Genomic DNA, 17267 nt, shown 5'->3' with positions numbered 1-17267 from the left:
AAGGTCCCAATGTATAAATAAAACTTTTCACAACTTAGTGAACCCATAAAATATTTATCATCATGCATGCATCCATAAGATTATGCAATCACTTAAAACTTGTAGGTTACTATCAAATCAATTTGCAAAAATGTAAACATGAAACATAATAGATTTAATAACATACTTGAGAAAATGATTTATGTGGAAAACCAATTTTGGAAAAACCATTGGTAACATGCTACTCTTTCTCACTCTTCTAAAGTGATGCCTTTGAAAGGCCAACCCTATTAAAGGCTACAATGCACACTATTAAATGTGACCCTATTAAAAGATTCCAATCACCTTATTAGGAGTGAGCCTTGTTAGAGGACTTTAGACCATTCACTTGGAATGCCACCTGGTTAAAGGATTTACAAATGACTATTAGGTTAACCTTAATGCAAAGGATTTACCCTAGATTGAGACTATTATTAGAGAGTAATAGTAAGGCTTGATCTGATAACAACTTACAACTCCATTTTTAGTTTATAGATCTTTTTTCTAGTCCTCCATTCTACTCGGCTCTCACACACTTCAATTCTAATAACTTGTTCACCCTTCAAGCATCCTTACCCTTAAGCCTTCTTTCTTAACTTGCCAATGCAAACTCTTCACTTAGGTCACTAAATGAAGGAATACCCTATACTCTTTAGCTTCCTTAGGTTCTCGGACATGACAACCTTTGCTTCTAACCAACCATCCTTATAAATAGAGAATTAAGATATTTTTCCATTCATTCTCTATCATTCAATTTAGGGTTATGATAGATTAGGTAGGATTTAATGAATCTACCCCTTATTCCATTTCATTTCTAGAAACTTCTCCATCATCCCTCTTTGAAATTGCCTCAAAATGGTTTACCATGAATTCTGTGCCACCAGCTCATCGATTTTATCTTCCACATGGCTCACACAATCCAAGAAAACAAACTTGTTAGCTCAAATCCATCGAATTGACAATATTTTTGATAATGCTAACTCTTGACATTAACTTACTTCTAATGCTTGGCACAAACTGTGTTTCTCGGCATCCTCTATAAAATCACTTGGCACAAACTAAATTTTACTAGTACTTGGCATCAATTATTTTACTTAGCATACACTAAAATAGACTTTCAGTTCGCTCCAACTAATTTTCTACTCAGCTTGCACTAACTTTGTTCGACACCTATTGTCCATTCAGTCAAGCTTGGTAAATAAAATTTATTTAACTTGTTCTTCTAAACTTGCTTAGTCTAACCAACCTTTGCAAACTTAAGTAGATTATCAAAGCATTATGATATCACTATCTTAGCTAATTCTTGTACTCCTTTTCATATCATAACTCAACCTTTCCTATAGGTGTTATTGTTACATCATTTGATCAAATACTCTTCATCAATCAAATAACTGATAGTACTTAAATCATATAAGTAGTGGTCTTACCAACAAATAGTAGGTTTGATATTAGTGAAAAAATAATGATTGAAACACATTTACCATACTTGTATCAATCTATTTTCAACAATCTTCCTCTTTTGCATTGATGGCCAACCAAATCGATTAACCAAACTAACTTGGTTTAAATATTAAGACCAAAAAAATACCAAAAAGAAAATATTACCTTGTATTGAAATTTCTCCTTCTATCAGAAACTTTCATCTTTTGAATAGGTCACAAAATCTATTATGTTCTAATCAACAAACAATCAACTCATCCTTATGACTCCCTCTAAATTACTTCTTATATATCCCTCTACATTATCTTCCTCTTACTAGGTATATGTAATCAATAGATAAACTTTCTCTCTTAGTGGTCAAAATTTCTCCCTCATACTATTGTTAGGATTTTTCCTTTATCCTATAGATACCCCCCCTCAATTATATCTCCCTCTTTGACAACAATGCCAAAGACTTGTCATCTTAATATGCAGATATGAACTTCTTCAGTTTCTCCCTTTGTCACCTTGCTTGTGACTGATTTTTAGTTTTAGCCCTTTGATTACATTAGGCAACCCCTAAAGTAAGATCCACTGCATTAATGTGTAACATATGTCAATCAACTTGTTTGATATAGGGCACTCCTCTTATTTCTTAGATAGCCTTTGATAGGGGTATCACCCCTAGTTTACCTCTTAGATACTCATAAGCATCCTTTGGTAATGCTTTTGTGAAGATGTCAACTATTTTCTCTTTTGTGTTAACATATTCCATCTTCACCTCTTTACCTTGAAATAATTTTCTCAAGTAATAATACTTGATTATGTTAGAATTCTTTTAGAATAACTAAGAGGGGGGGTGAATCAGTTATTCAAGGTCCAAATGCCCTATTAATACCTTTTTAATGAATCCATACCCTTTTCATCTGTTCAAACTTAAATCAGTCATATAAGCAGATTACTGTAAATCAACATGCAAAGATAAAACATTCAAGATCAACACATGACACAATGATTTACGTGGAAACTCAATTTGCGAAAAACCACCAGTAACATGCTACTTGATTCTCACTCTTTTGAAGTGATGCCCTGTTAAAGGCTTACAAAACACTGTTAAATGTGACCTTGTTAGAGGATTTCACCAAACTATTAGGAATGGGCCTGGTTAAAGGTCTTTAGAACATTCACTTGGAATGTCACCCTGTTAAAGAATTTATCTAATGGTTGTTAAACCAACCTAAGTCCATAGGATTTATCTTATTGTTACAATTACTAGAAAGTAATGATAATGGTCTTTTGATCTGATATAACTTACAACCTACTTTGCAGATTTCAGATCACTCTTTTCAGTTCAATCCTTATGCTTCGCTTCAATCTCTTTAGCTCTGACTGCTTGTCTCCCTTTCAAGCTTCATCTTCTTGAGTCTTCTTACTCATTCTGCCAATGCAATCATTCTTGTGGTCATCTATTTAAACAGAGTTCCTGTGCTATCTTCTTCTTAGCACATTCTTCAGCATTTCATGCTTTTATGCTTGACCACGACTCTCTCTCACTATCCCCTTTTTTCCATTTTTTTATTAACTTATGTCTTCTTATATAGAAGTCTGATTTTCCTGTTGCTGCTCAATTTTTCTTTTCCGATATTAGGTTTTCAAAATGGATTAGGTAGGATACAATGTATCTACCCCATATCTTGTTTTCTTCTAGAAAATTTTCCAATTATATCTTAAAAATGCTCTACATGGTGTTCTGTGCCACCAACTCATCATTCTTAAATCTTCCTTTTAATTCACAAATTTCTAGATAACAACTTTGTCAGCTTAGATCTGACGAATCTTCGATTTCCAAAATAATGCAGCAACTCGGCATTATTGGGTTACTAGTGCTCGACACCTCTGTGTTACTCGGTATTATTGAGTTACTGGTGCTCGGCACCTTTGTGTTACTTGGCATTATTGAGTTACTGGTGCTCAGCACCTTAGTGTTACTCGACACCTATACCTGCTTAGCACTTGGCTCTGCTCGGCACTTGATTCTGCTCGACACTTGATTCTACTCGACACTTGATTCTGCTCAGCACTTGATTCTGCTCGGCACTTAATTTTGCTTGGCACTTACTAGCTTGCTTGGCTCCTTCTCTCTAATGAACTTAGTTTGAGCTTTACAAAAGACTTAGCTAAAACCTTAGATCTTTGATATAATTCAGTGTGCTCATTCTTTGTATCTTTTAGTATGTCATCCAATACACTATTTCATCAATGGCTTAATTGATCCTTGTACTTCATTACAACATCATAACTTCAACCTTTCTCTAGGTGTTCTAGTTACATCTTATTGATTGCCTCCACCTTGACAATCAACTAATTGATAGTATTTGGATCACTAAAGCAATTGTCATCCCTGCAAGTAGCAAGTTTGACATCAATGACAAAACAATGATTGAAGACATTCTTTACAAGTTCCAGATATTATTCCAACAACTTTTCTTATGATTATTTCAATCATTTTGAACAATCTACCTGTTTGGTATTGATGGAAAACCAAACTGATCAAGTAATCAATTCAGTTACCACCAAGATTGTATACGTTAGCTTGCTGCATTTTCACTACTGATCTCATATATCTCCCTCTTTCTTTGCATTGATCAGTTTTTTGCATATTTCTCCCTCTTTATCATGCAAAATATAAGCTTTGGCTTCTTGTTGTTTTTCTCCCTCTGTCATCATGCTTGTGACTGATTGGGAGTTTCTATTCCTGCTGTCATCCTTTGCATCAACCTATTAATATTTCAATGATTTATTCCTATTGATGCAAGGCAGCTTCCTTGTTGCCTTAAACTGCTTGACTTAGGGGTATAACACCCAACTTGCCTCTAAGATATTCATAGGCATCCTTGGCCAATGGTTTGGTGAAGATATCTGCAGTTTGTTCCTTTGTGTGAATGTATTCCAATTTCACTTGTTTGTCTTCTACCAATTCTCTGACATAATGATACTTGATTGCAATATGCTTGGTTTTTGCATGCATCACAGGATTTTTGGATATGTTTATAGCACTTGTATTATCACAATACAATATCACCGGTTTTGTTACTTCTTCTTTCATTCCATTCAGTAGATGTGTGAGCCTACAATGTTTGTACAATTGACTGCAGCTGCCACATATTCTAATTCTGCAGTTGACTGGGATATACATGTTTGTTTCTTGCTAGTCTAGGTAACCAGCCTTTTGCCTAGAAATAATGCACCTCCACTTGTGCTTTTTCTGTCATCAATGTTTCCTCCCCAGTCTGCATCTGTATATGCATTGAGTTCAAATTTTCCATTCTTTTTGTAGTATAGACCAAAGTCATCAGTCCCTTTGAGATATCTCATTATTCTTTTTACTGCTACGAGATGATTTTCTTTAGGATTAGTAGAGAACCTAGCCACTATTCCAACTGCTAATGCTATGTCTGGTCTACTATGTACAACATATTGTAGTTTTCCAATCATGGATCTATACATTGTTTGATTGACTTCAGCTGACTCATCATTTTTGGATAGCTTATTTCCTATGGCCATTGGTGTGCTGATTGGTTTGGATTCCTCCAATCCAAATGTTTTAAGAATTTCTTTGATGTATTTTGATTGTGTAATAAATATTCCATGTTTGAGTTGATGTACTTGCAATCCAACAAAAAATTTGATTTCTCCAAACATAGACATCTCAAATTCATGTTTCATTTTGTCAGCAAAGCCTTTGCAAAGTAATTCCTTACCACCGAATACTATGTCATGCACAAAAATTTTAGATACAATAATGTCTTTACCTTCTTCAGTTTTGATGTACATGTTGCTGTTATCATCAGTTCTTTCAAATCCAATTTGCACTAGATACTTGTAAAGTATCTCATACCTTGCTCTAGGTGCTTGTTTCAAGCCATAGAGTGCTTTGTGTAACTTACACACCATATCCCTATTGTTTTCATCAAAAATCCTTCTAGCTGTTCAATGTAGACTTCTTCTTCTAGTATACCATTTAAGAAGGTAGATTTTACATCCATCTGATAGACTTTAAAATCTTTGTAGGTAGCATAAGCAAGTAAAGTTCTTACTCCTTCCATTCTAGCAACAGGAGCAAATGTTTCTCTATAGTCTATTCCTTCTTCTTGAGCGTAACCCTTACATACTAGTCTAGCTTTGTTTTTGGTAATCTCACCATTCTCATCTAGTTTGTTTCTGAATACCCATTTGGTGCCAATCACATTCTTGCCAGTTGGTCTGGGAACCAAACTCCAGGTTTTATTTTTTCTTATTTGCTCAATTTCTTCTTCCATAGCTTTATACCAGTCATCATCTTGTAATGCGCTATGTACTATCTTGGGTTCAGATTGGCTAATCAAAAATGATTCATGTCTTAGTCTATTCCTTGTCATTGGTCTAGCATCTTTGTCACCAATTATTTGTTCAACAGGGTGATGTCTTTTCACATATTTGGATAATCTTGGCTTTGTCTTTGTTTCCATGTTTGATCTTTTAGATTTAGGATCACTATGCACTTCATTGTCAGGTTGTTCTTCATCATATATGTTGTCTTTAGAATCAGATTGTGCATTTTCTTCATTCTGTAACTCGGCTTCTGAATGCAACTCGGCATTCACTGGTTGTAAATTGGCTGAAACTGACACTTGTTGTTGATTTTCAATTTGATTGACATCATCCTCAGTAGCAGTCATTCCTTCATAAGAATATACAAAGGTTCTGTATTCTTCCATTTTCTTTGGTATTTCAGCTTGGACTTCTGTGTGCTCATCAAAATTTACATTTGCACTTTCCACAATTTTGTTAGTGTTAATATTCAAACACTTATATGCCTTACTTCTAGTGGAGTAACCAAGAAATATACCTTCATCACTTTTTGCATCAAATTTTCCATTTCTAACATCTTTAAGGATAAAACATTTGCAACCAAACACTTTGAAATGTTTTACATTTGGTGAGTAACCATACCATAATTCAAAAGGTGTTGTATTTGTACCTTTCTTGACTTGTACTTGATTCAGTGTATGAATAGCTATGCTTACAGCTTCTCTCCAGTATTTTAGAGCAACATTCTTTTCCATCATTAATGTTCTGGCACAGTCAATTACAGATCTATTTCTTCTTTTAGCAATTCCATTATGTGGGGGAGTTCTAGGAGCTGACATTTGTCTTTTGATTCCATTGTCATTACAGAATATCTCGAATTCATTTCATGTAAATTCACCACCTCTATCTGATCTTAGACATTTCAAGCTTTTTCCAGTTTCCTTTTCAACTCTAGCCACATACCACTTAAACATTTGAAAAGCATCAGATTTTTGTTTTAAGAACATAACAGTCATCATCTTGGAATAGTCATCAACAAATAACATTATGTATTTATCTCCTCTATAGCTTTTTATTTCCATTGGACCACATAAGTCAGTGTGAACTAACTCAAGTATTTCTTCAAATGTATAGTTTTTGCTTTTGAAACTTGATTTTGTCATCTTTCTTAGCTGACATTATTTGCACATGATATTATCAGGCTTTTTCAATTTTGGTAAACCTCTGACTTTCTTCATTCTACTGATGTTGACTAGATTGTCAAAGTTGACATGACATAATCTTCTATGCCATAACCATTCATCATCAAATTTTGCAAGTAGACAAGAAACATCATCCATATCAAGGTAAAAAAAAATTACTCTTTGTTTGTTCTCCTTTTCCTATCAGTTTACCATCATTGTCATAGATTTTTGCAGTTTTGTTTTCAAAATCCACTTTGCAACCTACATTGCCTAATTGTGAGACACTCAGTAAATTGTAGTTTAATCCTTCAACATAGTATGCATTATCACATGAAATTTGTTCTGTGAGCTTAATGGAACCTTTTCTTTTGATTTGACATGGAGCATCATTACCAAATCTAACACTATTTCCATCATACTGAGTAAAGTTAACAAACTTACTTTTGTCTCCTGTCATGTGATGTGAGCATCCACTGTCTATGATCCATCTATCATTCTTGTTTATACATGTCACCAATGATGTGGCTTCTTCTTCATCAGATTGGTCCTTCATGGCTACATAAACAACTTCATCATCATTGTCATCAAAATTTTCTTCAACAATATAACACTTCTTACCTTTTTCTTTGTAATCTCTCTTGTCATCATCTCTTCTGTTCTTGTATTTGTTGCCTTCCTTGGAATCTTTTTTCTGTGGACACCTTGTAGCAATATGACCTACTTCATTGCAATTGAAACAAATGATAGGCATCTTACCTTTGAATTTTCCTTTGCCCCTGCGAAATCTTCTAGCGAGCAATGCTTCCAATTGTTCCACATCTTCCTCATTAGTGCTACTGTCATTAGATACATACTTCATTTTTATTTCTTTCCTTGATTTCACCTATTCAGCATCTTTCAGTGATAACTTGGCCTTAAAAGCATATTCAACATTTTCAGGTTTGTAGTTGTCAAAGTTAGATAACTCAAATGTAGTGAGTCTACCTATTATACCTTCAAAGCTTAGATTATTTCCTGGTATACATCTTAGCTCTTGTATTGCTGATACTCTAATAGCATAGATAGGGAGAAAGGTTCTTAAGAACTTACTATTAACAATATCTTCATCTAGTTGACCATTCAAGCATCTTATTGCACTTACCACTTCCTTTATTCTTGCACCATACTGAGCAGCATTCTCATTTTCTTCCATTTTCATGTCATCAAATTTTTCTCTGAGAGTTTCTCTTTTTTCTCTTTGTACATTCTAATCCCCTCCATAGATGTCTGATAGGGCTTTCCACATTTTGAATGCAGTGTCACATCCTTTGATATCATCAAATTTAGCATAGCTGAGTGCAGAGGCAATTTCCAGCATTGTCTGATTGTGTTCTTGCTTGTTTTTCATATCTTCAGTAGTAGGAACACCTGTTGGATCTACATGTTTAGTGACAATTGAATTTTGGGCATAATCTCCTATGGATCCAAGATGTAGCTTCATCAAACTTTTCCATGCAACAAAGTTGTCTTTGTTGAGCTTGGGAACTTCTCTCTTTGGCATTTTGATCTTTTCTGCTAGTAGTCCCTTTAAACTGAATCAGCAGTCAAGCTCTAATACCAATTGTTAGAATTCTTTTAGAATAACTGAGAGGGGGGGGGGGGGTGAATCAATTTTTCAAGGTCCAAATGCCCTATTAATACCTTTTCAATGAATCCATACCCTTTTCATCTATTCAAACTTAAATCAGTCATATAAGCAGATTACTGTAAATCAACATGCAAAGATAAAACATTCAAGATCAACACATGACACAATGATTTACATGGAAACCCAATTTGGGAAAAACCACCAGTAACATGCTACTTGATTCTAACTCTTTTGAAGTGATGCCCTGTTAAAGGCTTACAACACACTGTTAAATGTGACTTTGTTAGAGGATTTCACCAAACTGTTAGGAATGGGCCTGGTTAAAGGTCTTTAGAACATCCACTTGGAATTTCACCCTGTTAAAAGATTTATCTAATGGATGTTAAACCAACCTAAGTCCATAGGATTTATCTTACTGTTACAATTGGTAGAAAGTAATGATAATGGTCTTTTGATCTGATATAACTTACAACCTACTTTGCAAATTTCAAATCACTCTTTTTAGTTCAATCCTTATGCTTGGATTCAATCTCTTCAGCTCCGACTACTTGTATCCCTTTCAAGCTTCGTCTTCTTGAGTCTTCTTACTCATTTTGCCAATGCAATCATTCTTGTGGTCATCTATTTAAACAGAGTTCCTATGCTATCTTCTCCTTAGCACATTCTTTAGCATTTTATGCTTTTATGCTTGACCATGACTCTCTCTCTCACTATCCCCTTTTTTCCATTTTTTAAATTAACTTATGTCTTCTTATATAGAAGTCTGATTTTCCTTTTGCCGCTCAATTTTTCTTTTCTAATCTTAGGGTTTCAAAATGTATTAGGTAGGATACAATGTATCTACCCCATATCTTGTTTTCTTCTAGAAACTTTGCCAATTGTATCTTAAAAATGTTCTACACGGTGTTCTGTGCCACCAACTCATCATTCTTATCTTCCTTTTAATTCACAGATTTCTAGATAACAACTTTGTCGGCTTAGATCTGAAGAATCTTTGATCTCCAAAATAATGTAGCAACTCAGCATTATTAAGTTATTGGTGCTCGTCACTTGATTCTGCTTGGCACTTAATTCTACTCGACACTTGATTCTGCTCGGCACTTAATTCTGCTCGGCACTTACTAGCTTGCTCGGCTCCTTCTCTCTAATGAACTTATTTTGAGCTTTACAAAAGACTTAGCTAAAACCTTAGATGTTTGATATGTTTCAGTGTGCTCATTCTTTGTATCTTTTAGTATGTCATCCAATACACTGTTTCATCAATGGCTTAACGGATCCTTGTACTTCATTACAACATCATAACTTCAACCTTTCTCTAGGTGTTCTAGTTACATCTTATTGATTGCCTCCACCTTGACAATCAACTAATTGATAGTATTTGGATCACTAAAGAAATTGTCATCCCTGCAAGTAGCAAGTTTGACATCAATGACAAAAAAATGATTGAGGACATTCTTTACCAGTTCCATATATTATTCCAACAACATTTCCTATGATTATTTCAATCATTTCCAACAAATTGCAATGTGCTTAATCTTTGTGTGTATCAAAGGATTCTTTGATATATTTATAGCACTTTTATTATCATAATGAAGTATCACTAGTTCAATGATCTCTTCCTTTATTCCTTTGAGTAGCTGTTTGATCCATACAATGTTTGTACAATTTACAATAGCAACAACATATTCAACTTCAACAGTAGATTGTGAAATGCAATTTATTTTCTTGCTAGTCCATGTAACTAACCTCTTTCCTAAGAAAAATGCAAGCATACCTTCATAAAAGTATACAATGATTTGTGTTCTTCTGGTTCCTTCATAGGTTGAACCTCATATACTTCTATATATTCATCAAATTTCACATTTGCACTTTCCACAACTTTTTTAGTGTTAGTATTTAAACACTTATAAGCTTTACTTCTTGTGGAATATCTTAGGAATATATTTTCTTCTCTTTTTGCATCTAGTTTTCCATTCCTAAAATCTTTGAGAGTAAAGCATTTGCTTCCAAATATCTCAAAATATTTTACATTGGGTGAGTATCCATACCATAGTTCAAAAGGTGTTGAATGAGTACCTTTCTTGACTTGTGTACATAGTTCAAGGTATAGACAACCGTACTTATAGCTTCTCTCTACTATTTCAAAGAAATATTTTTCTCCATCATGAGTGTCCTAGGACAGTCCGTTATAGACCCGTTCTTTTAGCAATTCCATTTTGTGGAGGGGTTCTAGGAGCAAATGTTTGTCTTTTGATTTCTTTATCATTACAAAACATCTCAAACTCATTTGATGTAAATTATCCTCCTCTATTAGATCTCAATCATTTCAAACTTTTACCTATTTCCTTCTCAACTCTTGCTAAGTACTACTAAAATATTTGGAAAGCATCATATTTTTGTTTTAGAAACACAACTGCCATCATTCTAGAATAATCATCGACAAGAAACATAATGTACTTATCTCTTTTTTAGATTTGCACTTCAATTGGTCCACACAACTTAGTATGAATAATCTCTAATATTCCTTTAGAGGTATGAGTTTTACTCTTAAAACTTAACTTTGTCATTTTTCCTAATTGACATTGTTTGCACATTATATTGTCACACTTTTTCAACTTAGGTAAACCTCTAACTTTTCCTATGTTATTGATACTAACCAAGTTATCGACATTAACATGACATAACCTCTTGTGCCATAGCCACACATCACCAAAATTTACAACTAGACAAGTAACATCCTCTATATTAAGGTAGAATAGATTTTTCCTAGTTTGATCATCCTTTCCAATTAGTTTTCCATCAGTATCATATATCTTAGCAATCCTATTTTCAAACTCAAACTTACATCTTGAATTATTCAGTTGTGAGGCTTTCAATAGATTATAGTTAACTTTTTCAACATAGTAAGCATTATCACATAAAATCTTTTTTGTGAGTTTGATAGAACCTTTTCCTTTTATCAAACATGGTGCATCATTAACAAATCTTACACTATTTGTACATCATAACAATTCAAAGTAATAAACTTACTTCTATCTCCAATCATATGATATGAACACCCACTATCAGTGATCCATCTATCATTCTTGTTCACACAAGACACAAGTGCAATTGCCTCATATTCATCAGATTCATCCTTTATTACAACATGCACCACTTCATCATCACATTCATCATATTCATCTTTTGTTAGTAAGACTTCTTTCTTTTATCATTATTATTTTTGATGTCTTCATCTCTTCTTTTTTGTACTTTTTAGCAACTCTAGAGTTCTTCTTCTCTAGACATCTAGTAGCAATGTGACCAACCTTGCTGCAATTAAAACAAATGATAGGTAGTGTACTTTTAAACTTTTCTTTAACTTTGTGAAATCTCCTTTCCAGTAGTGCTTCAAGTTGATCTACATCCCCCTCATCTGTATCATTGTCACTAGACACATATCTTGTCTTTTTCTTCTTCACATTAGGTTCTTTCAATTTAGATAGCTCAAAAGTAGTGAGCCTACCTACCAGACCTTAAAGAGTTAGAACATTCCATGGTATACATCTCAGTTCTTGTATTGTAGAAACTATAATAGAATATATAGGCAATAGTGTTCTTAAAGCTTTTCTTAGTACTATATCATTATCTATTGTACTAGTAGATCCTCTTATTGCATTAACAACATCTTTTATCCTTGAGCAATATTGAGAAATATTTTTACCTTCTTGCATTCTTATATCATCAAACTTACCTCTAAGACTCTTAGATTTGGCTGTTAGAACATTCTTGTCACCTCCATAGATGGTGTGTAGAGCATCCCACTTTTTCTTTTCATTGTCAAGACTTTTGATATCATCAAACTCAACATAGCTTAGGGCAGAGCCAATCTCCAACATTGACTAGTTGCGTTCTTTCTTCTCTTTTAAATCCTCACCACTTAGGGCTCCATCAGCATTAGCATGTTCAATAGTAATGGTAGATTTTGCATGATCTCCAAGTTCTCTAAGGTGCAGATTCATCATTCTTTTCCATGCAATAAAGTTATCTCTATTAAGCTTCGATACCTCTCTTTTATACATCTTGATCTTTGTGCTTCTAGCACCTTCACACTAGTCCTCTTAAGTAGATGGATCTAATAACAATTGTTAGAATTCTTTAGAATAACTTTGAGGGGGTGGGGGGGGGGGGGGCGGGGGGGGTGGGGGGGGGGGGGGGGGGGGGGGGGAGGGGCATCATTGTTAAATTAAGTGTTTAAAACATAAGTCATGTAATTTCAATGGTTAGGAATACATAAACACATAATTACTACTTGGATCAGAGATTAAATTTTTATTTGAATTTAAGTTATAAGACTTGTAAGCCCTAGTTTACAAATCAAGTTTGGTATCAGAGCGTGTTTTGCAAAAAAATGCAAGTAGTGAATGTTAACTAGGTTGAAGTTGAAACAAGGAGAAGGTGAACTTGCATAGTTCAATCTAGAGATTGGAAAAAGAAGAATTTTTTTATAAATAATGGCATCTAAAAAAAGGCATCTTGAGTTAAATGTAGAATCCTTTGAGCAATATTTTGTAAAATTGAAGGCTTTGGTGGACATTCTTTTTCAAGAGAGGCATGAATGATAATTGAGAAAGGAAGATAAGGCAAGGAAGAAGGAAGAAGCTAAATATTTGTCAAAAGATGACAAAGGCAAAGGAGTAGGAGGTGGTAGTGACCCTCTTGAACCTCCATCCCCATCATCTTCATCTTCTTCATCCTCTTCTTCTTCTTATTCTTAGAAAAATGTGAGAACACCTTTCTTAAAACTTTTTGTGAATTTTGATTTTCCTATATATAGTGGTGAATTGGACACAAAAAAAAAAGATAACTGGCTTAACTAGATTGAACTGTACTTCAAGGTTCAATATATTTTGGACGATTCTTCTAGAATCCAGCTAGCTACTCTGTGGATGGGAGGTACTGCATTACTCTTGTGGGAGAGGAAGATCCAGGATGATCTTGCTACACATGGTAAAATCATTTCATATTGGTATGAATTTACTTTTGCTTTAGAGAAACAATTTTCTCCTTTGGGGAGTCTCTATAAGAGTATACATAGGTGTTTAGGAAAAAGGCACTAACTCTTGCAATTTCTCTTTATATACAAGATAATCTATTAAAGTATATTGGTGGAATGCATTATTATTTGAGACATACAATATTGATGTTTATTCCTTATAAATTTGATGAAGTATGTCTTCAAGAAACCCATATTGAAGCAAGTGGAGGAAACACACGTTCTAGTTCAAAGAAGGAATTTGTTCCTCTTGAAAGAAACCACAGTGAAGAAAGAGGAAGGTGAAAATCCTATGTGTTAACATTGCTAGAAGAAAAGGCTTATAGATGCAAAGTGTTGGAAACTACACACTCAGTTGAAACCAAAGTGGTTTAAGAAGGATCACAAAAGAAGGAAAAAAACTACAACTATTGTTCAGGATCTTGGAATGGATTTTCATTATGAAACAAAAATATTAGTTGTAGGTTTAATAGGTAAATCTTTTGTTGATTTTACCACTAATGTTTCATATTCTACTTCTAGAAGTTGTGATGTTCCTGAACATAGTAATAGCCATGAAATTTTCATATATAAGAGTGATTTCTAAGAAACTAAAATTGACACATTGATAGATAGTGGATCCCAAATCTAATTTAATTTCATAGGAAGTTGTTAAATAGATGGGATTGGAAATTAAGCCACATAAGAGACCTTATCCTCTAGGTTGGGTGTGTAATGATAACAAATTGAAGGTAACCAGGAAATGTAAGTTGAGATTTGCAATAACATTTAAGTACATAGATGAGGTTGATTTTGATGTGGTTCCACTTGACATCTGTGGGATTGTGTTGGGTAGCTTGTACTTAAATGATAGAAAATCTATCTTCTACAAGGATCATAACAAGTATCATTTGTTTAAGGAGGGAATTGAATACATTATAAAGAGTCATCATATGAAGAATGAAGGATCAATTGTTAATACAAGGCCTTTGAAAATGATTCTAAATCCATGTAGTAGGCTGACTCTCATGTCTACCATAGCTAATGAGGATCCTGTGCAAGAAAAATCAAGTCTTTAGCTAGTAATTTTAAAAGAGGATTTGAACGATTTATTTTCTAATGGTGTTCCTATGGAGGAGATCTAGAGACTTGAAACTTTTCCTTTTTCATCAGTGTTGTTGTTTATTTTTCTACTATTTGGTACTATGTGGGTAATGGATGTAACAATGGGTATTGGTGGATGTATGGTTAATTGTGTCAGTGATGCTATTTCATTTCTCATGATGTTTGTGATGAGTAAGATATCCAAAATTCCAATAGGTTGTACTAGTGATATAGGACAAGTGAGACGAAAATGCCCTAACTTATTTTGTATGTAAAATAGACTTTTTGATGTAGGAGCATCGTAAGTGTAAGACAAATCTTGCATCACCCAAAAATAGTTTATTTTCAGTCTTTTCTATTTTAATAAGGACGAGTAGACGGGGTGGTTACTATTTATGGGAACTTGCTATTTTTAAAAAGTTTTTTATATTAGCTCAAAATGTTTTCATTTTCTATAGGAAGGTTAATTTTAGAGTTATAAGGCTACCGTAAAATCCTCATTGCTCTAGCTTAAGTATCAGAGAAGTTATTATGGATTTTCAGTGGAAAAATTTACAAAAAAATCTTCAAGCTCACCTTTGGAGGCCTTATAGTGCCCAGATGAGGTCCAAAAAGTCAATGAAAGGATACTTGCATAGTTCCAAGCTTGTAGATTAGGAACTAGCATTTCCAAAACTAGTTATAATAGCAGATTGAAGAAATGGTTTGAGAGTTATGGCCTTCCAAACTTGGGCTACCAAAATTTCTAAAATAATTTATCAAAGATGTTTTTAGCCGACTCTATATGTATTGCTAGCGTCTATTAGCCCTAGGTATTAAGTTTGAGCATCTAGAACCTTCTTGGGTGGCATAAAATTGCCTATTTAAGAAGGTCCAAAAGCTTCTTAGTAGCAAGGAATGAACCAAGTGAATTTAGAGAACCTAAAAAATTCACAGTCTTAGAATCTAATAGAATCAACATCAGTGACTAGAGCTTGCTAATACAATCTTGACACATTTAGAATTACATTGAATGGAGGTTGTGGTGACAAGTTATGCTTGGTCAAAGTTTTGGTCAAACTAAAAAACCAAAGGTTGACTAAATAAAAATATTTGAAATTGAGCCATCTCAAAAATGGTCAATAATGGGTTTCAAATTAAAGTGCTCATCGATATCTTTCCAATGATGTTCATTTCATAAAAAATAGAGTATGGATGTGGGGGTTATGAGAATTTGAATTTTGAGATAAAAGCGTAGTAATAATGACATCAACATGGCATCAGTGTCCTAGTCAGCTTGATGATGTGGAATTTATATGGACCAGTAACAAGTTGAAACATGTCAAGATATGAGAAAACATAAAAGTGCCACATAACACCTAGTTAGTAGTTTTACCTACCTCGAGTTTGTTTGTTTAACCTCTTGCATGCAACATTTTCTCACCACCACTAGAACTTCCGCAAATATTAGGATATGAATTGGCATTATTGGATTTATTGTATTTTGAATCATTTGGTAAACCACTTAAATGGAAGTTAAGTGGTTTGAACATGTGACCACTCCCTTTCAATAACTCACCCAACCATTGAGCTGCCCATAACTTTTAGGACTATTAATGACTTTGCATAATAAAACTCATTTTTTAGTGGCAAAGAGTGAAAGAAGGGTTTTTAGTTAAAATAAAACACCTAAAATATATTCCTTAGCCAATTAGATAAGGATTTCAAATTGCTTTCTAGAATATTTTTATGGATTATGGGCTTATAATTGAGATTAAGATGAACCCAAGCACATAAGATCCTTGTTCAGAATTAGGTGCAAGATTTTGGGCAAGGTGTACAAGGCGATTGTGGATTTAGGCTCCACAAACAATATCATATTAGAGGAAGTAGTAGAAAAGATCAAGTTAAAGAAGACACCTCATGTTAACCCATACAAGGTTGCATGGTTAAACAAATGATAGAGTGTGTTGGTGAATGAGCAAACTCTGGCTGAGTTTTCAATTACATGCTACAAGGAAAAATTACTTTGTGACATACTGCTTATGGATGCATGCCATCTATTGTTGGAAAGACCTTGGAAATATGACAAAGGTGTTGTATATGATGGGAAGGAGAATTATATTTCTTCCAAGAAGGGTGGAAGGACTTTGAAGATTCATTCCTTAGTGGAGGAGGATGAATCATAGTCTAAGACACTTGGTGTTTTGTTGAGTAGTGGGAAGGAGTTCATCAAGGCTCTTAAGAATGAAGAAAGTGATAGATATACCATTCTCCTTAAGCCTAAGGATGAAGAGAAAACTAAACAAGAGTGCTTACCCACTGAGATCTAAGGAATGCTTAAGAAATATAAGGACATAGTGAGTGATGGGACACCTAAAAATTTACCTCCAAGGAGAGTGATTTGTCATTAAATTGACTTTGTGCCTGGTGCCTCATTGCTTAATAAGGAATCCTATAAGCTTACCCTAGATAAGAATAGAGAGGTAGCTAGACAAGTGCAAGAAATCCTTGATTAGGGTCTGATCTAGAAGAGAATAAGTCCTTATTTAGTGCTAGTAGTTTTGACATC

The sequence above is a fragment of the Cupressus sempervirens genome, chromosome 3, assembly GCF_028749045.1.
Source record: "Cupressus sempervirens isolate cs-2001-9-10 chromosome 3, ASM2874904v1, whole genome shotgun sequence".
Lineage (NCBI taxonomy): Eukaryota > Viridiplantae > Streptophyta > Pinopsida > Cupressales > Cupressaceae > Cupressus > Cupressus sempervirens.
The sequence above is the reverse complement of the archived record's forward strand: the minus strand, read 5'-3'. Positions refer to the sequence as shown.